Here is a 23,580-nt window from a genome sequence, read left to right as displayed (position 1 = left end):
CCATTACAAAGGCTGACCAGCTATCCTTTGCTCAGCTATCCTGCTAGAAGACCAAGCCTGAGTCCCCAGTATAATACTATACACATGGGCCATCCATTTGCCTCATACAAGGTAAACTATATTGGAAAACTTCCTTTCTGGTAAAGGTACCAATTTGATGTTACTTATTAAGATTTGGGTTGGTTTTCCCTCCTTCCTATACTTGTACAAGTACTACCCCTAATGAATGCCTTGTAAAAAACATGGCGTCCCACACAACGTTGTTTCAGAGCAAGGAACTCTCTTTACAGTGAAGGAAAAAAGCAGTAAAACAACTACTGGTATCTCATCATCTGAAAACAGCTGAGCTTACAGAACACTGTAGTGAGCCGTGGAAGACTGAGTCACTCCAGCTGAGAGACAATACTTTGCCAGGTTAGAGCGTAGTCCTTAAGGATATCATGAATGCTGTTTGTTCTGGAGTCAGAACATGGATGATGTTCTAGATGTTCTAGAGTCATAACATCTAGCATGGATGGCAGGTATTGTTGTACCTCCAAGAATTATATCGAATAATGTACTTGCAAAAACTTGACACATTCTCATCTCATAACTCTGTTACCCACAGTATTGAATGTTTGTTTGCAAGGAAAGAGATAACCATCTTGTTAAATTACTATCAGGCTATTTGTCCTCCCTATGCCACTGGATAAATAGGTAAAGTAAGTTGTTACAGTATTGCCTGGTAATTGACACTAATGATAAAAAGCAAGTAAGAATGGTCTTTCTCCATAAGTATAGAGAAGAATACAGTTGAACCCTTTCCTAACATGTTCCATGGTCAGTTTTAAGTGGATGACTACTAAACCCTACGCAGACAAGAGTAGCCAGCTTTCAGGGTTATCCTGAAATTAGACAAAGAGCTGGACTGGGAAAGAGCCCAAATAATTCACTCAGGTATGGATGAAGGGAAAGGGAACATAATTTTATTTATAGCTGTGCTGTACAATGTTGTAGCCATCAGCCACATATGGCTATCTAAATCTAAATTAATTTGAATCAAATACATTGAAATATTAGTTTCTCAGCTCCACTAGCCACATTTTAAGTATTCCCTGACCACATGTGGCTAGTGGCTCCTGTATTCAACAATTAAGGTAAAAAGCATTTCTGCGGTTACAGAAACTCATAGTGGACAGTGCTGAGCTACAGTCGTAAGACCAACCAATGAAATAAAAATCATAATTTCTATCCTTATTTTAACCAGCTTCCTTTTCCTTTCCTCTCTCTTTTTTTGTAAGTTTATTTAGAGAGAGAGAGGGTATGAGAAGGGGAAGGGCAGAGAGAGAATCCCAAGCAGACTCTACTCTCAGCACAGATCCCAATGCAGAGCTCAATTTCACCACCAGAAGACTGCATCCACAAGATCACAACCAGAGCCAATATCAAGAGTCCAGTGCTTAACCAATTAAACCGGCTGAGCCACTCAGGCACCCCTCCTTTCCTCTCTCTTTACCCCTGTATTTCATGAAGTGTGTATAAGCAGTAATTCACTTTTTAGTTTTGTCATCATTTACAAAATACTGAGACATTGATAAAACTGAAGAGGACCATCCCAGATTTCTGGGACATGGTGAATGGTGTAAGCAGGACCTTGCCTCTGCACAGAGCAAAAAAGGCCAGAACTTTCCCTCTCAAACATCTTTCAGCTCTGTGATAGCCTGGAGAGCTAAGCTCAGCCCAGCGTGTGCTCCCCTTTAGGACAATAATGTGAAGCAAACAATGCCCAGAAGCAGAGGCCACCAGGAAGTTATCTGGCAGAGGCAGCTGGAGAGTCTAGTGTCCTGAAGGGTAGCAGTACAGGTAAGTGAGGAAGTGTGTGGCGGGAGCGTTAAGGAAACACAGAGAACGTACCAGCAGCAGAGGCATTCAGAAGGCTACTGGTTCTGGGGTGTGGCCTGCCCTGTGGACTGGGTGCCAGTGGATCCTTCCTGCGTGCCTGTCCTCCTTCCCATCAATTTTGTGAACACCTCCAGGTGCCTGGGTGGCTCAGTTAGCCAAGCGTCCAACTTCAGCTCAGGTCATGATCTCCTGGTTCGTGGGTTCGAGCCCCGCGTCGGGCTCTGTGCTAACAGCTCAGAGCCTGGAACCTGCTTCGGATTCTTTGTCTCCCTCTCTCTGCTCCTCCCTGGCTCATGCTCTGTCTCTCTCAAGAATAAACATTAAAAAAAAAATTCTGTGAACACCTCCTCTTCCTTCTGAAAAAATCCCTTTTCTGCCTAATTTAACCCAAGTCAGTTTCAGTTATTCACAAATAAGAACTGATTGAAAAAAATGATTAATAATAGATTAAGTATCATTTTCCAAAAGCCAAGAGACAAAAATTTTAAGACAGATGTTTATCTCTCAGAACATTGGAAAAAGGTAAAATCAAACAAAGCATAATACTCAAAGTAGAAGACATAAATCCAGAAAAAAATAAGAATAAAATATAAACATATAAAACAAGATGACAGAGGCCAGACCAAGTGTACAAGTTATGATAATTTAAATTATTTCAATTCCTCATTAAAAAAAGATTTTTAAAATCTGGTCATATGCTGTTTAAGCTGAAAGAAGCATATTAAGTTGACAAGAAATGTTTTTAAAGGTTAAAAAAAGGCTTATAAGATAAATAAAATTAAAAAGACAGCAGTGTGACCCTTTTTATTTCAAACAAAATTTAATATATGGCAAAAAGGTTCCCATGGAAAAGAGGGCCATTTTATATTCATAAAAGGCAAAATCTACATAAAATTTGTAATAACCATGAACCTTTATGCTTTGTATAAAAGGAGCAAATTATGTAAAACAAAAATAGAATTACTGTGCAAGATTGTAAAACATCTCTTTCCTCATTTTATAGATCTATTAGGGGGAAAAGACAAAGAGTGAAACTGGAAGACAGAATACATTTGATAGAATTTTCAACATGATCTATCCAGTCCTCTTCAAATCCACCAAAATAACAATAAAAATAATTTTTAAAACATTTACAACAGTGGTGAAAAACCCATAGTGTTAATCAGTTGACCAGAAATTTTGAAAAATCTTGAGAAATGAAGCATCACTGACAGCAGAGTAAAAGGACAGAGAAACTCTAGCTGAAAACAACTAAGAAAAAATAAAAACAACCATGGACATAAAGCAATTCTAAATACTTCAAGTTAGGTTAAAGTCAACAGAAGCCAAAAAAGAAGGGGCTGTGGGACTAACAAGATGATGAATTAAAGAGATGTGTCATAAAGTGCCATACAGACAGTCTCCTTCCTACCTGCTTCTCAATGAGCAACAGATAAGGTTTCTGCCCCAGGATAAACATTAAGAACCTTTTTCTACACTTACGTGGAAGATCTGCAGGACACCATTTCCCTGCACCATGGTTAGCAACCTTGGCTGTAAATTAGAATCAGCCAGGGAACTTTAAAAACATCCCCATGGCCAGGCTGCTCCCCAGACCAAATAAATCAAGATCTCTGGGGTAGGACAAAGTCTTCAGTGGTTTATAAAGCTACCCAGGTGATTCCAGTGTGCAAAGTTGAGAATCACAGTCTGAGTAGAAATGTTGGAACTGAAAACAGAGGAGCAGAGAGCAAAGTAATGCTAAACTTCCACATAGACAACAATGGAAGAAGAGAACGGAAAGGAAGCAAATGGCTCTGGTTTGAGTAAAAGTCATGAGCACAGCTCACGAGGAGATCCAGGACTCAAGTTTGGCTCAGTCAGCGAGTATGACCACACTCCACCATAACTCATAATCCCTGAGTGACAACACCTGAGATTATGGCCACACACAACCTACCTGGCTACACACCCCATCTTCCCCCAAACACCTGAGTACAGGTTTCTGTTTGCAAAGCCACAAATAGGCAAAAAAAAAGAGAGAATCTCAAATAAAAATGAGCAACTAAATAAGAATCACTGAATATTTGAGGAAAATCAGTACCCATAAAAGAAAAGAGCCAAACTCAACAAATAGCCCAAAACACAAAGGAAAAGAAACTTTTTAAATGAGGACTGTTAATATCCTCAGAGAAATAAGACAAGGGTTCTATGAAACTATCACAAATAGAGATCCAAGAAATTAAAAATATGAATTTTAAAACTCAACAGATAGGCAAAATAGTATAATAGATAAAATCAAACTAAAGAATTCTTCCATAAAGCATTAAAAAAAAATAAACACAACTGAAAAGAGGTGAAAAATAGGAGATAAGGCTTGAGTTGCATGGGAAATAGATCTATAAGCTCTACAATGGCAGGGAGGAAAGAAGTATATATAATATACATAGAATTTTATAGGGATGTGGATGGGGATATACATTATATTCACATGGAGAGAAAATGATGCATGTATGTATTATATATGTGTGTGTATTGTATCGTATTTACACATAGAGAATGATATGTATGTGTATGTGCATGCTGTATTATTATGTGTATGTGTGTATACATACGGAAAACTTCCACAACTGAAAAAAGATGCAAGTCTTCAGAATGAAATTCTTACTAAGTACCAAGCAGGAAGAAAGAAAAAAACTATCAAAAACGCCGTGCAATTCAGAACTCCGCTAGATAAAGAAAACAATCTAAACGCTACTGGGGGAGGGGCAGGGCACTTGGGTGGCTCAGCTCGTTAAGTGTCTGACTTCGGTTCAGGTCATGATCTCACAGTTTGTGGGTTCGAGCCCCATGTCAGGCTCTGTGCTGACAGCTCAGAGCCTGGAGCCTTCTTCTGATTCTGTGTCTCCTTCTCTCGCTGCCTCTCCCCCAGTTGTGCTCTGTCTCTTTCTTCTCTCACAGAAATAAACAAACAAACATTAAAAAAAATTGTTTTAAAGCTATTAGGGGGCAAAACCGGGTTACCTAAAAGGGAATGAGAATCATCTTGTTCTGTCATCAGCAACACTAAAAGTGAAAAAGACAATGAAACAAATCTTCAAATTCTGAAGAAATAATATTCTAACAGAGTGTGCCATACAATAAACATTAAACACGAGTAAAGCATATTAGAAGGTGACAAGTACTAGAGAAATAATGAAATATAACAAAATAGGGAGATTGGGAAATGCAGAGAGATGAGGAAGGACAGCAGATTGCATTATCAGAAAATGAGGTCATGGAAGGACTCACGGAGGAGAGTTGGGGGCAGAAGGAAAGGAAGAACGAGAGGATTTGCCCAGTGGATATACAAAGAAGAGAACTGCAAAGAGTACACCTTTAAAAAGGAACACGAAAATAAAAATAATAGAGAAACGTGGTAAGTTTGAGGATCTGTGGGCTTATCAAGGCAAAAACAGAACCACAAGATACAGTGCTGCAGAGGAGGGAAAGTTTTTCACAGCAGGTGACCTTCCAAAGTCAGTGGAGTGGGGCCACTTCCCAGAAGGGGAACAGGACAAGGGAGGGGAGAATCGATGAGGGGGCAGATGTGACTAGGTGATACTGCCCGGCAGCAAAGTGGGAGGTCTCTGGGTCAGAGAGCTCAAAAGGGCAGCTGCAGTTTGGGGTCTTTTCTAACCACATGGTTGGCTTTATCTACAGCTAGCAGATGCTGGGTGCAGTTTTACAGGGCACGCAAAGTCGGCAGGCTGACTGAAAATATGCTTATTCGAGCTCCACTTAAAGAAGTTAGATACACAAGAATTTGAGTTGGCTTTGAGTTAATAGTCGAAACTCATTGTGAAGGCTTTAACACTATAGGAGGCAATATACAGGGTCCATCATGGGCTCATTTCTAAAGAGCAAATATTCCCTCAAAATTTCACATCATCAAACCTAAAGCATAGTATACTACCCAATAATCTAAAACTGAAACAAATGTAATGTACTCAAATATGAGAAAAATACATTATCAGAAAACAGAAAAACTATACCACAAAAATAGCTCTTTTATGCTCCTAAATAATTTGGTATATTTCCATATACAGTATTAGTTTATATCCCTCTGCATTTTAACCACAGCATTTGCTTTTATACATCTGTAGCCCCTAGTGGACTGTAAGCCACTGAAAAGCAGCAATTATTTCTAGCTTATCTTAGTACTGTAAGTATCCAGAACAAATTTCTGGCATGTAATGTGGACCCTATTAATATTTTTGAATAGTGAATAAAGGAACATAAAGAATAGAATTGTAACATATCCCCAAGTCCACAAAAGAACCAAGAATAATTCTATTATAATCCATACTTCTTTTGAAGCTATATATTCATTTTTTGGCTTTACAGTGCTAAAATATAACATCAGTCTTTTCCTACATGTCAAATCTTTTAATCAGTAACTAAGCTATCAACTCAAAATTAGGAATTTATGATCCCACATAAATAAATGTCCCAGGTCCAGCTTATTTGCCCCACGACGTGTGTTGGTTGCAATTTGGCTTCTGTATAATTTTTTTTCTTTCAGAAATGCAAGATAGCAGCCATGATTCCAGGCACCATTATACAACAGCATCCAATGGCAGACAAGAAGAGTGGAACTTCTCCATGACTCTCTCTCTTTATCAGGGAGAAAGCACTCTCCCTGAAGCCTCAAGTAAATGCCCCCTTATGTCTCCATATATAGATCTCGGTGCTGGTTCACACTTCTTACCAATCACCAGCAAAATGAAACTGACTTCTTAGGTTAAAAAAAAAAACAAAAAACAAAAAACAGAGGGCAGAATTAGTGGTTCCAGTTCCACGGAGATGAAATAAGAACATATCTACCTCAGAACATATCTACCTCAGAAATTATAAGTCTTTGGACAGGACACATAAAGCAAGCCTCTTGGAACTCTGACAAATAAATAATAAATAAGAGGCATACTTGTGAGGGAAATCAAATCCTGAAAACCAACCCAGACGGTGGCAAATTTCCTGGCTTTTTCCATTCCATATATCCCAGCTGAGGCCCCAGGGCAACCTGAGTCCTGTGACTGCACAGGAAGTGTGGAAAGAAAAAGCTCCAAGAGAAACCCTCTCTTTCTAATTACAAGACTGGGAAGAGGGCCCTCTCTGGGATGGAGAATGTGGGAATACCCAATTTTTTCCTCTTTTTATTCTCCCTGCTTGGTGCTAAGACAAGCCCCAGTCAGGAAGCTGCTAGGCTTGAGCTAGCCTGACCATCACAGCAATGGTGTATGAGAGAAAATACTTCCCTCTGAAAAGAACAACAGGGAAAAGGGGATCCTGTAGTCCTACATTTTCTTCTTTAAAAAAAATATTTACTTTTGAGAGAGAGCGAGCGAGCATAAGGGGGAGAGGGGCAGAGAGAGAGAGGGAGACACAGAATCCGAAGGAGGTTCCAGGCTATGAGCTGTCAGCACAGAGCCCAATGCAGGGCTCAAACTCAGGAACCGCAAGATCATGACCTGAGCCAAAGTCAGACATGTAACCAACTGAGTCTCCCAGGAGCCCCCTATATTTTCTTTTAAAAGTTTTATAGTTTTAAGTTTCACCTTTAGATCTATGATCCACTTGAATTAATTCTCCTGGTGTAAAATTTCCTTTTCTTGCATGTGAATGAAAAATGTTTCCAACACAATTTGTTGAAAAGACCATCCTTTCTCCACTGAATTGCTTTTACACTTTAACCAAAATCAAACGGCCATATTTGTGTAGCTCTATTTTTGTTTCATTGATTTACGTATCTAATACGTCACTATAATTATTGTCTTAAAATTTGGTCACAAGATTCGTCTAATTTTATTCTTCTTATTCAAAATCATTTTAGCTATTTTAGTTGCACGGTCTTTACATATAAATTTTAGAATCAGCTTGTCTATATCTGCAGAAAATATCCTGCTGGGATTGTGACTAGTATTTCATTAAATCTATAGATCATTTGAGGGAGAACTGACATCTTTACTATGTTGAATCTTCCAATCATGAGCACAATATGTCTCTCCATTTATTTTTCTTTTATTTCTTTCATCAGTGTTTTACAGGCTTCAAGAATGGATTTTATATGTTTTCGTAGATTTATACCTAAGTATTTCATTTTATTGGAGCTTTAGTAAGAGATATCATTTTTATTTTTTCTTCCAAGATTTTATATTTAAATTCCAGCTAGTTAACATACAGTGAAATATTAGTTTCAAGTATAGAATTTAGTGACTTAGCACTTACATACAACACCCGGTGCTCATCACAAATGCCCTCCTTAATCCCCATCACCTGTTTAACCCATTCCCTCCCCACCAACACCACCTCAATACTTTCAGCTTGTTCTCTATAGTTGAGTCTGTTTCTTAATTGCCTCTCCCTCTTTTTCCCCCCTTTGATCATTTTTTTTCTTTCTTAAATTCCACATCAGTGAAATCATATGGTATTTGTCTTTCTCTGACTTGTTTCACTTAGCATGATACTCTCTAGCTCCATCCACATCATTGAAAATAGAAAGATTTCATACTTTATTGTGCTTAATATTCCACTGTATACATATAATACACACATATACACACACACACCATATCTTCTTTACTGATTTGTCAATCGCTGGACATCTGGACTCTTTCCAAAATTTGGCTATTATAGATAATAATGCTGCTATAAACATCAGGCTTCATGTGTCCCTTTGAATTAGTATTTTTGTATCCTTTGGGTAAATAGGTAGCAGTATAATTACTGGGTCATAGGGTAGTTCTACTTTTAATTTTTTGAGGAACCTCTATATTTTTTCCAGAGTGTCTTCACCAGTTTGCATTCCCACCAGCAGTGCAAGAGGATTCCCCTTTCTCTGCATCCTCACCAATTCCTGTTGTTTCCAGTGTTCTTAATTTTATCCATTAAAATTAACAAGGCCATAGGTTGCCTTCTAGTTTTGTTGACTGTTTCCTTCATTGTGCAGAACTTTTTTATTCTGATGAAGTCCCAATAGTTCATTTTTGTTTTTGTTTCCTTTGTCTCAGGCGACATATCTAGTAAGAAGTTGCTACAGCCAATGTCAGAGAGGTTACTGCCTGTGTTTCCCTCTAGGATTTTAATGACTTCCTATCTCACATTTAGGTCTTTCATCCATTTTGAATTTATTTTTGTGTATGGTGTAAGAAAGTGGTCCAGTTTCATTCTTTTGCATATTGCTGTCCAGTTCTCCCAACACCATTTGTTTTAGAGACTTTTTCCTATTGGATATACTTTCCTGCTTCATTGAAAATTAATTGACTATATAGTTGCAGGTTCACTTCTGGGTCTTCTAATTCTGTTCCATTGTTCTATGTGTTCTTTTTTGTGCCAGTACATACTGTCTTGAAAGTGATATCATTTTTAAATTATGGTTCCTAATTGATTATTGCTAGCATATAGAAATACAGCTAATTTTTGTGTGCTGACTTTGTATCCTACAATTTTTATACACTTAGTTCTAGAAACATTTTTGCAAGTTCCTTGAGATTTTATAAATAAGCATGTTATCCACATATAGGGACAAGTTTTCTTTCCTCCTTCAATCTGTATAACTTTTGTTTCTTGTTATTACTTTATTGTTCTGGCTGAGACATCTAGTACTAAATTAAAAAAGTGGTGAGAATGACATTCTTCCTTTGTTCTTGATTTTACAGGGTAAGAATTCAGTCTATCATCCTTAAGAATAATGTTAGCTGTGGGGTTTTTTATATATGCCCTTTTGCCTATTACTAGTTTGCTGAGACTTTTTATCAAGAACAGATGATGAATTTTGTCAAATATTTTTCTACATCTATTTATATAACCATGTGGTTTTTCTCCTTAAACTATTCACATGTTCAGTTACATAGATTAATTTTTTTTCAGTATTGAACAAGTATTGCATGCCCGGCATAAACCCCAGTTGATTATACACTATCATTTTCTTAAATATTGCTAGGTTCAATTTGATAATATTTTGTTGAGGATAATTGTGTCTATGTTCATGAGGGATTTAACATAAAGTTCTTCTCTTCTTGTAATGTCTTTGTTTAGTTTTAATATGAAGGTAATGGAGGGCCGATAAAATGTGATTGGTGATGGTTGTGATATGTGATGGTTGAAATGGCTGGATTCAGATCTACCTTCGTGCAAACACGTCCCATCTGTTCTGTAATTTTTCTCTCCTTTTCAGCTTTATTCTTTATTAATTGAGTGTATTTTGTGATTCCACTTATCCCCATTATTTTTGAGGGGTCGTCATAGGTTTTAAAATATACATCTTTAAGGGCACCTGAGTCGTTGAGTCCGTTAAGCGTCCAACTTCAGCTCAGGTCACGATCTCATGGCTCATGAGTTCGAGCCCTGCATCAGGCTCTATGCCAACAGCTCAGAGCCTGGAGTCTGCTTTGGATTCTGTGTCTCCGTCTCTCTCTGCCCCTCCCCTATTTGTGCTCTCTCTCTCTCTCTCTCTCTCTCTCATTAAAACAATTTAAATATACATCTTTAATTAACAAAGTCTACCTTGAATATTATTTCCTGTGTGGTATAAGGACATTACAATACTGTAGTCTCATTCCCTCTCTCCCATAATTTGTACTATTGCTGTTGTACCTTCTACACTTACATATGCTATAAACACACAGTGCATTGTTACTATTTTTTTTGCCTTAGACAGTTATCTTTCAAAACAAGGATTCTCCGCCTCAGCCACATTAACATTTTGGACTGGAGAGTTGTTGTGTGAGGCTTTCCTGTGCACTGTAGAGTGTTTAAAAGTATTCCTAACCTCTGCCCACTAGATATCAGTACCGCCACCCCAATGGTAAAACCAAAAATGTCTCCAGATAATGCCAGGGTCCCTGAGGGATGAGAAAAGAAGGATATAACCCCTGGTTGAAAAACACTGCTTTAGAGCAATTTTTTAAATTTTTTTGAAAAAATGTTTAATGTTTACTTTTGAGAAAGGGGAGTAGTGGGGGATGGCAAAGAGAGGGAGACACAGAATCCAAATCAGGCTCCAGGCTCTGAGCTGTTAGCATAGAGCCCAACGTGGGGCTCGAACTCACAAACTGTGAGATCACGACCTAAGCCTAAGTCAGACGCTTAACTGACTGAGACACCCAGGTGTCCCTAAATTTTTAAATAATAAATTTAAGTTTACCATCATTGCTTCCATTTTCCATGTTCATTTCTTTGTGTAAGTCCAAGTTGCCATCCTCTCTCATTGTCTCTCTGCATAAAGAATATATGTTACTACTTCTTATGGAGCAGGTCTTCTAGAGATGAATTTCGTCTTGTCTGAAAAAAAAAAGCAATGTTATTTTTCCTTTATTTTTTGAAATGCATTTTCAGGAGAACAGAATTAACAGAGATTTTTCTTTCAATACTTTAAAGATGTTCCTCCATTACTTTCTGGCTTGCATAGTTTCTGAGAAGTTCACTGTAATTGTTCTCTGTATCTTTGTTCCTCTATATGTGATGCTCCTTTCTGTTCTGCCTTTAAGAATTTTGTCTTTGTCTTCTGTTTTCAGTAGTCTCATTATGATGTGGATAGGTGTGTATATTTAGATAAGGGGGCAGTGTTGTGTGTGTGTGTGTGTGTGTGTGTGTTCTCTGAGACTCTTGGACCTGTGGTTTGGTTTCTGTCATTTATTTCTTCAGCCATTTTTTCTGGACTATCTCTCTTTTCTCCTTCTTGGATTCCAATTCCACGTGTGTTAGAATACTTGTTATTGTCCAACAGCTCTCACATGCAAACAGGAAATCATGATGTTCAGGATACAATTTATACACCCCTCCCCCAACATACACACATATTTCCTTAGAGAAATATTTTTCCTACTTTCATAAGTATTAGTTATTTAGAGATACAAAGTTAAGAGAAGAGCATGATCTTTGAGGAAGGAAGGACTTCTGTCTTTATGTCATTGGATTAGAGCCAGAAATACTAAAAGGAAAGAGTTCAGAAAAGGAGCCAGAATGTGGAAGCTTTAGGGTACTCAACTTTTTTATCCTAATCCTTTAGAAAGCAAAGCCTGAAAAAAGAATTGAAAGGCTGATCCTTTAGTTGGGAAATGAAAAACCAGAACAGTGAATGTAAGAGGAGAAAAAGTAGCACTGGCCAGGCAGCAGCAATGTTTGCCCAGCACACAGGACTTGTCAAGAAAAAATGCAAAAAGAAATGTCATCTTGGAGCAATCCTTGGAAGGAAGGAGGCAGGGAAGAGTCCCATCTCCCATTTCTCTTTGGTCAAGTTTACATGCAGGAAGCTTCTCTCTTCAAACACACTTCTGGGTTGTGTCATCCAGTCCCCTGAAATCTCAAAACCAAGTCCTAACATCCAGAATGTGTTCTTCCATTCACATCTAGAAGTAGACAGGCTAGTCAGCACATGTGTGACACCAAAACATAAAGAGAAAAGGAGGATGGGAGGCAATCTGAAAGGTAGACAAGGTTTATGTCTAACAGTGTCTATCTGCTGGCTCCAGCCAAATGGAGCCCATCCTCTTGCGTGACTGACCTGTTTGGTTACTATTTCATTGTCCTTATCTATCATCAATACCAGCTGGCCCTTCCAAGTAATATCCCTCCCCTAGCCCTATCATGAGGTAGACTTGTACCAGCCTCCAGTTATAAGCAACATATCACCAGTTACTTTTTCCTTCAATGCATTTAAAGTTTTCTACTCTAGCCAATCAAATTTTCTAGAAGTAAAAGCTCCTGTGTTCAGGCAAAACAAAAGAACCCAAATTCTTATTCTGAAGATTTGGGATACATATTTAATGAGACAAACATTTATTGAGCATATATTCTATGCCAGGAACTGCTCTGCATTTTAAAGAATGCCAAAGAAACAGATTTCTTTTATCTCCTAATCCTTTTTTTTTTCTCACTTCTGCTGTTTCCATTTGGTCTATTTCACTACTCCTTAGCAGATCCAAAAGAAGAGGGAGAAATGAAAAAAAGATTTATTTCATAGCAATAAGACAGCTTTTAAGATAATTCTGAAAAAAAGGTTGCAACTTTTGTTTAAAATGGAGATCTATAGTGCTGTTTCAATGACTCTATTTCTCTTCACCAATGGGTAATTGAAAGTAGACTGCTATACATTAATAGGAATTTATTTGTGTTAATGATCTGAAGATACTTCATCTTCACTTTAGTGTAGAAGTGATGTCAGATCCCGGGCTGAAGAAGAAAGTAACCTCTTGAGAGGTTACCTTCAGAGAAAGTAGGGTTTAAAATACAGCTGGTTATTATTTGTTCATTCAGTTACTTGCCCTAATGGAGTTGTTCTCAAACTACCCGGAAGAATGAGCTATATAGTTGTTTCCCAGATTCCCTAGCTATGGAAAATATAACCCAATCCTTACAAGGGTTGTTTATTTGATTTTGACCGAGTAGCATGTACTAAGCATGCTTTGCTTGTTTTAAGCCAGGTTGTCTAAGTTTCTTCTAGTCAAAGACACAAATAACAACAGTGATTCACTTGTAAAAGTGCTTTGAAGTAGAGGAAGTTGAAAGCAGTGAGACCAGGTGTCAAATTAAGATAGCAGGTGGCTCACAGTTCCTGACTTTTCTGCTTACAAGTTGCTGAAGAAGGTTTAAAAAAAAAAAAGACACTAAATCACAACAACATTGGAAACTAAGAATATCAAACAATAATCTTCCATACTCTTAGAATTATGTGCAGACTTCTAAGTGAGCAAAGAGACCAGCAAAACAAATAGTTACCTATCTAGGTGACTACTGATGTATAATGTGAATAGCTAAAAAATAAGAGATCACAAACCTTGCACTGGGTGAACGACATTTCTTTTACTATGAGCAGGGCAAAATTCTACCCAGACTCACTAGGGGCCAGGAATTATCACTGAGATTCTAAAACTAAAGAATTGAAAAGGATTTTTTTACTAGCTCTCTGACCAATGGAAATAATTGAGAAGCACAATCTGTGGCTCAATTGTCTTATGCCACTAGAAACCAAGGAGTCCAGTTACATGGCCTGTGGGCAACCTCTTCATGGGGTCAGTGATGACTGGTCTTATGGAACTAGTTAGGCTTGTATATCAGAATCCAGAGTTTGGGTGAGCATATTTTTTTTACCTGATAACATCTGGCACTTGTGGGTTGTCAATATTCTAAATCCTCTTTTCCTCTACAATCTGTTTCTCAGACACAGCTAAGAGAATGCCATGTTACTCAAAGTTAATGAGAAATAGACCCTTCTGGAAATAAGGGCCTGGGGACTTCAGGTAGAAGTATGGTAAAGTTTTGAAGAGGATGGGAGAAGACAGTGCTCTTTGAGACACACAAAGAGCAAAAGCAGTGATAAGAACTTCCAAGTCCGCTGGTCTGAAGACATACAGAAATGAGAAGAGTTTGGGGCTGGGAAATGCAAGGTCACAACAAATGTGGGGTACTGTGCCACCTACAAGAGAGTTAAAATCTATAATTGTGGAAAGAACCCAAAACTAATTGAAGATTGGAGATCTGAGAACACAGGAGTTAATAGAGTTGGAAAAAAATCCATTGGGAAGCTATAAATATATGAGATGACCAATAATAGAAGGAAAGGCTCCTCAGAAAAGTCTGTATGCTTGTAGTTCCCTATCATGAATTCCACAAGAGAAGGCAATTTGCATGGTAGGTGAATAAATGTTTTTCCAAAACATGGAAATTTTAGTATCACAGATAACCTATTGATGGGAGAGTTCTGTTTAAAGCAGTAGAATCAGAACAACTTAAGTGGATTTCCTGGTATGCTAGCAAAACTGAAATCTTAAATTTATTTTTCTCTCTTTTGGTTGGCTATTTTCTCTGACCATCCTTTTTCCCAGACAATGGAAGTCTTGGCTATGGTCTCTGGAAACAGTAAAAAGCTTCCACATCAGTAGTTCTCAACCTTGTTTTTTTGAATGCTGTAATTTTTGGCACTCCAAAAACACCAACGCTAAACAAGCCAGGAATAATTATAACACAAATACTATTAGAGAATAATATCTCATGCTCTTTGAAAGCATCTAGTTATTGCACTATTCACATGGTCACACTTCAATACTATGTTACTTTTTAAAATCCTCTTTACAGCCAGAACCACACTGTCAGAAGACAAAGTCCTCATGGGGCACCTGGCTCAGTCGGTTGAGCATCTGACTCTTGATTTCAGCTCAGGTCATGATCCCAGGATTGTGGGATCAAGCCCCATCTCAGGCTCCAAGCTTAGTGTGGAACCTGCTTAGGATTCTCTCTACCTCTGCCCCTCTCCCCAGCTTGTTTGCATGTGCTCACTCTCTCTCTCTCAAAAAAAAAAAAAAAAAAGAAAAAAAAAAAAGAAAGAAAAAGAAGAAGAAGAAGGAGGAGGAAGAGGAAGAAGAGGAGGAGGAGGAGGAGGAGGAGGAGGAGGAGGAGGAGGAGGAGGAGGCAAAGTGGCAAAGTCCTCACACGCTCCACTAAATGCCTAATCCTTTTCTGGCACCAGTTTGATAAGGTGCTAACATTCATGCCCATTATATGTCCTGCTTAGCTTAGTGATTCACTCAATGAACAGCAACCTTTCAAATGTATCTGAAGTTGTAGCCAAAATAAATCAAAGGCTCATAATGCAACAGTTAATGTAGCACATGAGTTGAGAATCTCTGTCCTAAATTCATGTATCTTGCCCAAGCAGAAACAAGTAAGGAACCAAGCAGAAAAGAGGCCTGAAATGGTTGACAGAGATCAAGAGCCCTAGGCATTAGGGACAAATGTTCATTCACTTGATGCACTTCCTCAAGGATTTATCTTCCTGTGGCGTTGGCCTGGAATCGGAACGAGGGAGGTCTGTTCCGGACATGGCCAAAAGACAGGGGACATAATAGGGCCCCAGCTCCATGTGGGCTAGACTGGGGCCAAGATTCTCTACAGGTATTAGAATCTAAAGCTTTAGACTAATAATGGGAAGAGTTTCCCATGAGAACCTGCAAGAACACTGGGGGCTGATTGAGGATGATGCAATCCAGGACCCAGGCCAATCCTCTGTATTTCCACCTTGTGGAAACAATTAGTATGATGTGGAAAAATTGCCAATTTAAATTTTCTGTGACAAAATGAATGGTTTACATGCTTAATAATTTCCTATGTCCATATATCCATTTTTTAACAATAATCACAGCATCATAAAGCCCTCAAAACCAAGATTTTCTCATAAAGCTGTACTGAAAGGAAAGATGTACTAAATTCATCTAATGTAGGTAGAACTAAAAATACAGTATTTCTTTCTTGGCTTGGTAACTAGAAAAATAAAAATGCATTTAAAAATTTGAAGTTACAAACTGAAAAGATTAAAAGTAAACACATATCTTCCAAATAATACAATACATAAATGCAAATAATGATGCAGATAGTCAAAAACATTAAAAAGAGAGAAAGCAAAAAATACACTTTAAGGGAATGGGAAAGACTTTTTAAAGTAAAAAAGTAGGATTTTAAAAACTACATTATGAAAAAAAATTTTTTTAAAAACTACATTACGAATCTAAGTTTGCTCTTAAAAATGTTATGGATGTATATATGTATACATACATATGTGTTTGGAAGAAAATAAACCAATTATTAATCTCTAGTTGGTGATACTGTTTTATTTTCATTTTTTTCCTATTATCTACTACAAGTTTGCATCGCATTTATAATTCAAAAAATTATTGTGATAAAATGATAAAGGCTATGGTTAGAAGTTAATATTCAAAGGCTTGAGTCAGGGTGTATTCAGCCACATGGTAGACTAGAATCAAGACTGACTTGGTGTTCCAGACTGAATGTTGAGGCTCTAGTCCCAGTGTGATAGTATCTGCAGGTGGAGCCTTTGGGAGGCAATTAGATTTTGATGAGGTCATGAGGGTGTAGCCCCACTGACGGGATCAGTGTGCTTATATGAGGAGGAAGAGACCAGAGCCCTCTCTCTCTTGCTATTGGAGGGCACAGCGAGGAGACTGTAAGCCAGGAGAGGGCCTGCACCAGAACCTGACTGTGCTGGCATCCTGATCTCAGGCTTCCCAGCCTTCAGAACTGTGAGAAATCAATATCTGTTGCTTAAGCCACACGTTCTGTGGAATTTTAGTCTAGCAGCCTGAGCTAAGACACTTAGCAACAGACAATCTGACAGAGGGTTCGAATTGCTGCTAACTAGCTGCGTGACCTTCAGACTTCATTCACTTCCTCTGATAAATACAGCAGTGGACCCCATGGTCTCTAAGATCAGCCTATCTGAACAGCTGAACTTTAATTTTTTTTTTTTCAACGTTTTTTATTTATTTTTGGGACAGAGAGAGACAGAGCATGAACGGGGGAGGGTCAGAGAGAGAGGGAGACACAGAATCGGAAACAGGCTCCAGGCTCCGAGCCATCAGCCCAGAGCCTGACGCGGGGCTCGAACTCACGGACCGCGAGATCGTGACCTGGCTGAAGTCGGACGCTTAACCGACTGCGCCACCCAGGCGCCCCTGAACAGCTGAACTTTAAATTATCCTGAAGTAAAGGTGGTGAATGGTGTCCAGGGCCATGCTGTGCAGATGGAATTGGCCTGCCAGAATGACAACTGCCAGAACTGGGGTTAGGCTACAAGCTCCTCCTTTCAGGAGTGCTGGTCCTCTCTTCTCTGCTACTCTGCCTACAGTTCGGCTGAGCTACAGACAGGTAGCAATCAGAGGTGCCCTGGCTGATGTCTAGAACGTAGCTTAGTAGGGAGCAGGATCTTCATTCTCAAATGAAGACAGGGCACCATTTTAACAAGAATAAAACTGTGTATTTACTACAAAATGACAAGTCACAGATAGACTAAAGTGTCCTGCAATATATTTTAATGCAATGAAACAGCTTTTGAGCAATTCAGCCCTTGGACCAAAGAGAGCTGAAGGGGTCCTTCCCTCAGGTGCCACATAATACAAACTCTGAAATACCAGGTGATTGTTACATCCTTTCTTTGGTTTGGTTTGGCCTTATAAGAAATTTTTCGCAAGTTCAGTATTTAGTGAGCAAAAGAATTTATGGGAGAGGGACAGAGGATAAGGAGGTCCGGCAGGCCAGAGGGTGGTAGACCGACAGCTGATGAATGTGTGTTGGGGTAAGGACACATAAGGGAGCAAAGAAAAGGCAGCTCCTGTCCCAGGGAAATGAGAAAAAGTGACTGCTCCGAATCACCCTGAAGTGGATGTCTGGACAGCTGTATTTCCAACGTAAGAAGTTTGTTCCCTTCATTTGCTCCAGAAGTTTTGTTTGAAAACTGCCTAGAACTTTTTGGAAAACCTTAATCAGAAAAGCAACTTGTGGAGGCAAGGAACTGCACCTGGGTCCTTGAGGCACTTGACTAAGTCAGTCTGTCCCAGATGGAGGAGTGTCTGGTCACCCCCAAGGATCACCTCCAAGGCCTAGCTGAGCTAGACCCAGCTCACTCCCCCCAGCCCCCTCCACTCTCTGACCCACCAGATCTGGGACCACTTAGATTCTTAGGTAGCAGGGATGGTCTGGAGGGCGAGGCTCCTTTCACTGTAGACCTTCAAGAAATTAGGAAAGAAGCCACCCACCTGAGCCAAGTGGGACCATGGTTCAGGCCTTGAGCCATTCTTGATTTGTAACTTTGAAACATTTAGACATAAGGGGAATGAAATCACGCTCAGAGTCTTGCCCCAGGTCCCACAACTCAGAGGGCCTGAACTTATGTACAGCTTAGAGAAACAAGTCTAATGTCTTTATAATTGCATTATAAGGGCTCTGCAGTGTGGTGATAAGAGCTTAAGCTTTATAAGCCTACAAGTTCCATCTTAAATCACACCCCTGGGAAAGTGTCTACTCCCAACAATTACAAGACCCAAGGGCCCGGGGCGACACGACTCAGTGCATGCTCTGGGACAGCGTACTTCCAGGATCCATGTCACTGTAGGAAGGCAGCCTGGGGGGATTTCTTTCCCCCATTTTTCTCCAGTCTGTGATAAAGTATTTCCTGTCAATCCATCCTCATATTTATGTTATGGGTAGATAGTTCCCTTTAGTTCAGGAGACTTTAAAAGCCCCCCATAAAAGATAACTTGCTAGAGCTGCATGTTATTTCTTTGATGGGGAAATTTACAATGACTCAAACTGTGACAACAAAAATGACTGTTCCTGTGTTCTAATAGCTTGAGAAGTGACTTTACACCAAATTATGCAGTATCTGAGCTTCTACATTAGGATCACTATGAGGGTCCCTGTGCTGGGAGACAGGTGGCCCTAGTGCCACTATTGGCTATGTGACCTTGTACTGGCTGGGTGATCTTTACTGCTAGTCGCTCAACCTTTCCTGCCTCAGTTTTCTCTTAAAATGATATTATACTCTCTAACCACATCAAAAGGCAGAAACGGGAGTTAATGCAATGAAAGTGAGAGTGTATTGAAAATTACTATAAAGTACTTAAAGATTAATGCAGGTTTATTACCATCACTATATACACCAGGGCTGTCCAAAAGCGCTTTCTATGCCTATAGAAATGTTCTATATATGTGCTACCCAACAGAAGCCACTGGCCACATGGGACTGGAACATTTGAAATGTGTCTACTACAACAGAGGAATCGAATTTTTAATTTTCTTGACTTTTACTTAATTTTAACTTAAATTTAAATAACCACACATAGCTAGTGGGTGCTCCATAGACTCTAGTGGACATCTGTTGTCTGGGCCTGCTCAGCATCTATTTCATATCTCTCTAGTGACAGTACTAGGATGGTGTACCATGTGTCAACCTGACTGGACTAAGGGATGACCAGAGCCGATAAAACAGTATTTCTGGGGGTATCTGTGGAAGAGGTTTCTGGAAGACATTAGCATTTGAACTGGTGAGCTGAGTAAGCAGAGGGCATATCCAGTGGCAGTGGGCACTATCCGGACCGTTGAGGGCCTAAAAAGAGCAAAAAGGCAAAGGAAGATTGAATTTGCTCTCTCTGCTTGAGCTGAAACATCCATCTTCTCCCACCTTCAGACATCATGGTTCCTAGTTCTCAGGCTGTCAGACTCAGACCAGGACTCATACCGTCAATTCCCTTATTCTCCTAAGTACATCACTACCTGTCCTTATTCTTTAGATTGCAGACTTCTTGACCTCTATAACCACATGAGCCAATTCCTATAGTAAATCTCCTCATACAGATCTACATACCTATATCTATATCTATTGTACCGGTTCTATTTCTCTAGAGAAGCCTGGCTAAGTATCCAGGTATCCTTTGGAGGGATTGCCTTTCATTCACTGTGTGTGGTCAATCATGCTGTCTTCCTCTAGCCAACTGCACATGGTCCCAATAAAGCCAGAGATCATTGGTCAGGACTTGGAATTTTCAGGGAACTTTTTGCAAGGATGGGTAGAAAAACAAGTGATTAGAGTTGATTCAACCCAGCAGCAGTGGTGTCTCTGACACTCTTCATTTATTCCTGCTACCTGGTTCTCCTGGACCTCCCACTACCTTCAAAGGCCATTTTTCAACTACTACTTCTCTGTGGGCTGTGGGCCACCGCACATTGTGTCAATTAAGTCAGATCCTATCGCTTACAACCTAACCAATACGTATGACAACAAAATTTCAAAGTATCGATTTCTCAGCAAAGATCAGGTGAATTCAGAGAACATGTTTCACAGTTCTTCCAAGATTCTCTGAAGGTGAGAAATCTCTATAGATTTATTTCACTACATCCAAATAATGATCGAAGATGTTTGTTATGTCTTTTAATCTGAAAAACGCCTCTTAAAGTAAAAATGTTCATAGAAGCTGGTGGGAGAAATCCACACCCAGGTATCTTTGGGTCTTCCATCCAGGCAGGAAGCGGGTGTGCAGTAAACCCCTGTATAAAATCTTCCCTCATGGGGGTGCCTGGGTGGCTCAGTCGGTTAAGCGTCTGACTTCGGCTCAGGCCATGATCTCACAGTCCATGAGTACGAGCCCCATGTCGGGCTCTGTGCTGACAGCTCAGAGCCTGGAGATTCTGTGTCTCCCTCTCTCCCTGCCCCTCCCCTGCTCATGCTCTGTCTCTGTCTCAAAAATAAAAACATTTTTAAAAATTAAAAAAAAAATCTTCCCTCATGGAGAGTAATGTAAAGAAGCCGAGATGGGAGGTTTTAATAAAATGCTATCATGTCCACCTAATCATTTGTCATTTCCCTGAGAGGTCCAGTGATTTCTACACTCCCACCTTCTTTTCTTTAGTCTCATCACATTCTTTAGTCTCTTTAGTTCAAAACCTTCCAGTGGCTTCCTATTATATTCAGTGTAAAAATGTAAATTTTTAAAAAGGCATAGGAGGCCCTGTAAGTTTGACCCCAGCTTAGTGTAGGTAATCTGAGATTTCCTCTCTGACCCCACCCCCTTCTATTCTGACTTGCTCAGCTGCTTCAGCCACATGGACTTCCTTTGCTACTCCCCTAACTTGACAGGAGAAGGGTAGTAGAACTATGCCACTCCCAAAATATGACGGTAGGATCTCAGGACAGGCCACTGCATAATGTACCACACATTGGTGTACTGGTTACTGTAAGCTGTAGGCACCTGAAAAACAGCAAATGCAGGAAGAGGCTTTCTCTAAACTTCCCTTATGTGCCTAGAGACAGATCTTCCAAAAGGAACTCACTTATCATAAATCCGCTCCTGGGGAGTTTCATCACAGATAAGGAGACTACAGGTCAACACTTCACCCAGATAAGCTCTATCACAAACTCTCATACCTCCCACCTATTTTCCACCAAGAGCCCATTCATCTTTCCCAAAAATCACTGACTCTCTCCTAACAGATCTATACCCCTACTTCCCTATTAAGAGGGTATTTAAGCCTGAATTCTGAAGTCACCTCTTTGGGCTACTCATTTTTCCTGGGGTCTGCTTGTTTTTCTCTTGTTAATCTATGTTTTATTACAGACATCTCAGCCTAGAACTCAGAAGGGTAGAGGGAAAATGATTTTTCCTCCCCAGAGACATGTTCCTGCTTCAGACACCAGTACCTGCTGCTCCTATGTCTGGAATGTTTCCCCATAGATACCTTCAAGGATCCCTCCCCTACTTCAGTCACCTTCTTAGTGAGCCCACCTTGCCCAGCCTATTTAAAATTGGAAATTTTCCTCAGCCCCATACCTCCTAGTCCCCTCCTCTGCCATATTGTCCTTGTTAGTACTCACATCATCAAGCACACTATAATGTACCTTATGTATCTTATGAATAATCTTTCTCTTCTACTAAAAAGGAAAATTCATGAAGGCATAAAAGTTTGTGATATTTATGCCCTTTTCTAACCCCTGCAACTTAGAGCAGTTCCTGGAACATAAGAGATGCTCAATAAATATATTCAGAACAAACAAATCTTTTCAACCTAAATAAATTCACTTTCTGTTCTTATTTTTTTTCTTTCTCTGTGCCTTTTTCTGTGCTTTTTTAAAAGTTTTATTTTGAGAGAGAGAGAGCGCGCGCACGCACAAGCAAGGGAGGGACAGAAAGAGAGAGAGAATCCCAAGCAGGCTCCATGCTCCATGCAGAGCCTGACATGGGGCTTGATCTCATGACCATGAGATCATGACCTGAGCTGAAATAAAGAGTCAGCTCTTGATTTAACCCACTGAGCCACCCAGGTGCCCCCTCTTCAATAACTTCTGTCCTATCAACTGATCACCTAGTTTTAAACTGCTTTGGTCTAGATCATAATAAAATATCTTCATGTTGCTTAATTTAATAAATATTTCTTGATTCCCCCTATTATTTAGGGACTAGTCCCAGGCCCTTTTCTAGGTGCAAGGCTGTAGCAGCCACTGTTAGTACCTCAGCCCACATTCTTTGACCTAGCTGAATTTAGCTGTAGGTGTGGGTAGATGATGCTTCACCTGTTGACAGCTTCCAATTTAGCTCCTGGGTCTCCTCAGCCAAAGGACTTTCCTTGACACCAAGAGAACTTACTCTGGTCCACTCAGTTACAACCAGAAGTATGGGGTTATCACTGCTGGAGTCAACTTTCACCGGAGAGGAGGCAGAAATTAGTGGATCAATGTTTCAGCTTCCAATTCATGGGACACACAATTTCTTGAGGGACCCAGAGATCGAGCCCTAACTGCCCACAGTAGTAACCCACCTCTGACTATGCCCTTAATGGACTTTCTGTCTTTTCTATCTCACACTGTCATTTCCTCACTTGTGAGTTTTGGGTTCATCTTTGAACTCAACTACCTGCAGATAAGACCTGGTCTCAGATTTTCAGGAATAGAGAAGGAAGGAGGTAAAACCTGGTCACTCACTGTCTCTGGTTAGATTGGTAGATCCACAGGTCCTAAGAAGTAACCAGACCCCTGTTGCTGAGCAAAGCACTCATATTTCCTGCAATGGAAAGCAGCCTGGGACCTGAGAAGCAGCTGAACATCAGTACTGGGGAGGTTTCCTGGGTAGTCCTGCAGCAAATTTGCCAGATACTTAGTGCATTTATCCTTTTAGCTGAATGGGAAATTCTGGGTCAGAGAGAACATTTTGAAATGTGTATTTGTGACTGTCCTTAGCAAATGCTGTAGCCCCAGACATGCCTGATATCCCACCATGGCCTTCTCCCCCTCCTCCTTCACATTGTCAGGCTCTCCTTTGCTCTTTCGTACATTTTCATTCTTCCCCTAAAAAAGTAGGGTCAGGAAGGATGAATAGATTGAGAATATCTCCTTAACCTCCCGTG

General features: G+C 39.8%; 1 long non-coding RNA gene across 1 annotated transcript in view; it reads right to left on the bottom strand.

Annotated features, from left to right (window-relative positions):
* Positions 1–23,580, bottom strand: part of LOC122217481 — a 235,454-nt gene that overhangs the window by 183,514 nt on the left and 28,360 nt on the right. The window contains exon 2 of the long non-coding RNA XR_006201524.1: positions 11,045–11,181. This is a non-coding gene — a long non-coding RNA (uncharacterized LOC122217481). The remainder of the gene's footprint in view (positions 1–11,044; positions 11,182–23,580) is intronic.

This window comes from Panthera leo, chromosome B1 (genome assembly GCF_018350215.1).
Source record: "Panthera leo isolate Ple1 chromosome B1, P.leo_Ple1_pat1.1, whole genome shotgun sequence".
Taxonomy (NCBI): Eukaryota; Metazoa; Chordata; class Mammalia; order Carnivora; family Felidae; genus Panthera; species Panthera leo.
Note: the sequence above shows the minus strand (reverse complement) of the source record. Positions and strands in the feature narration are given on the sequence as shown.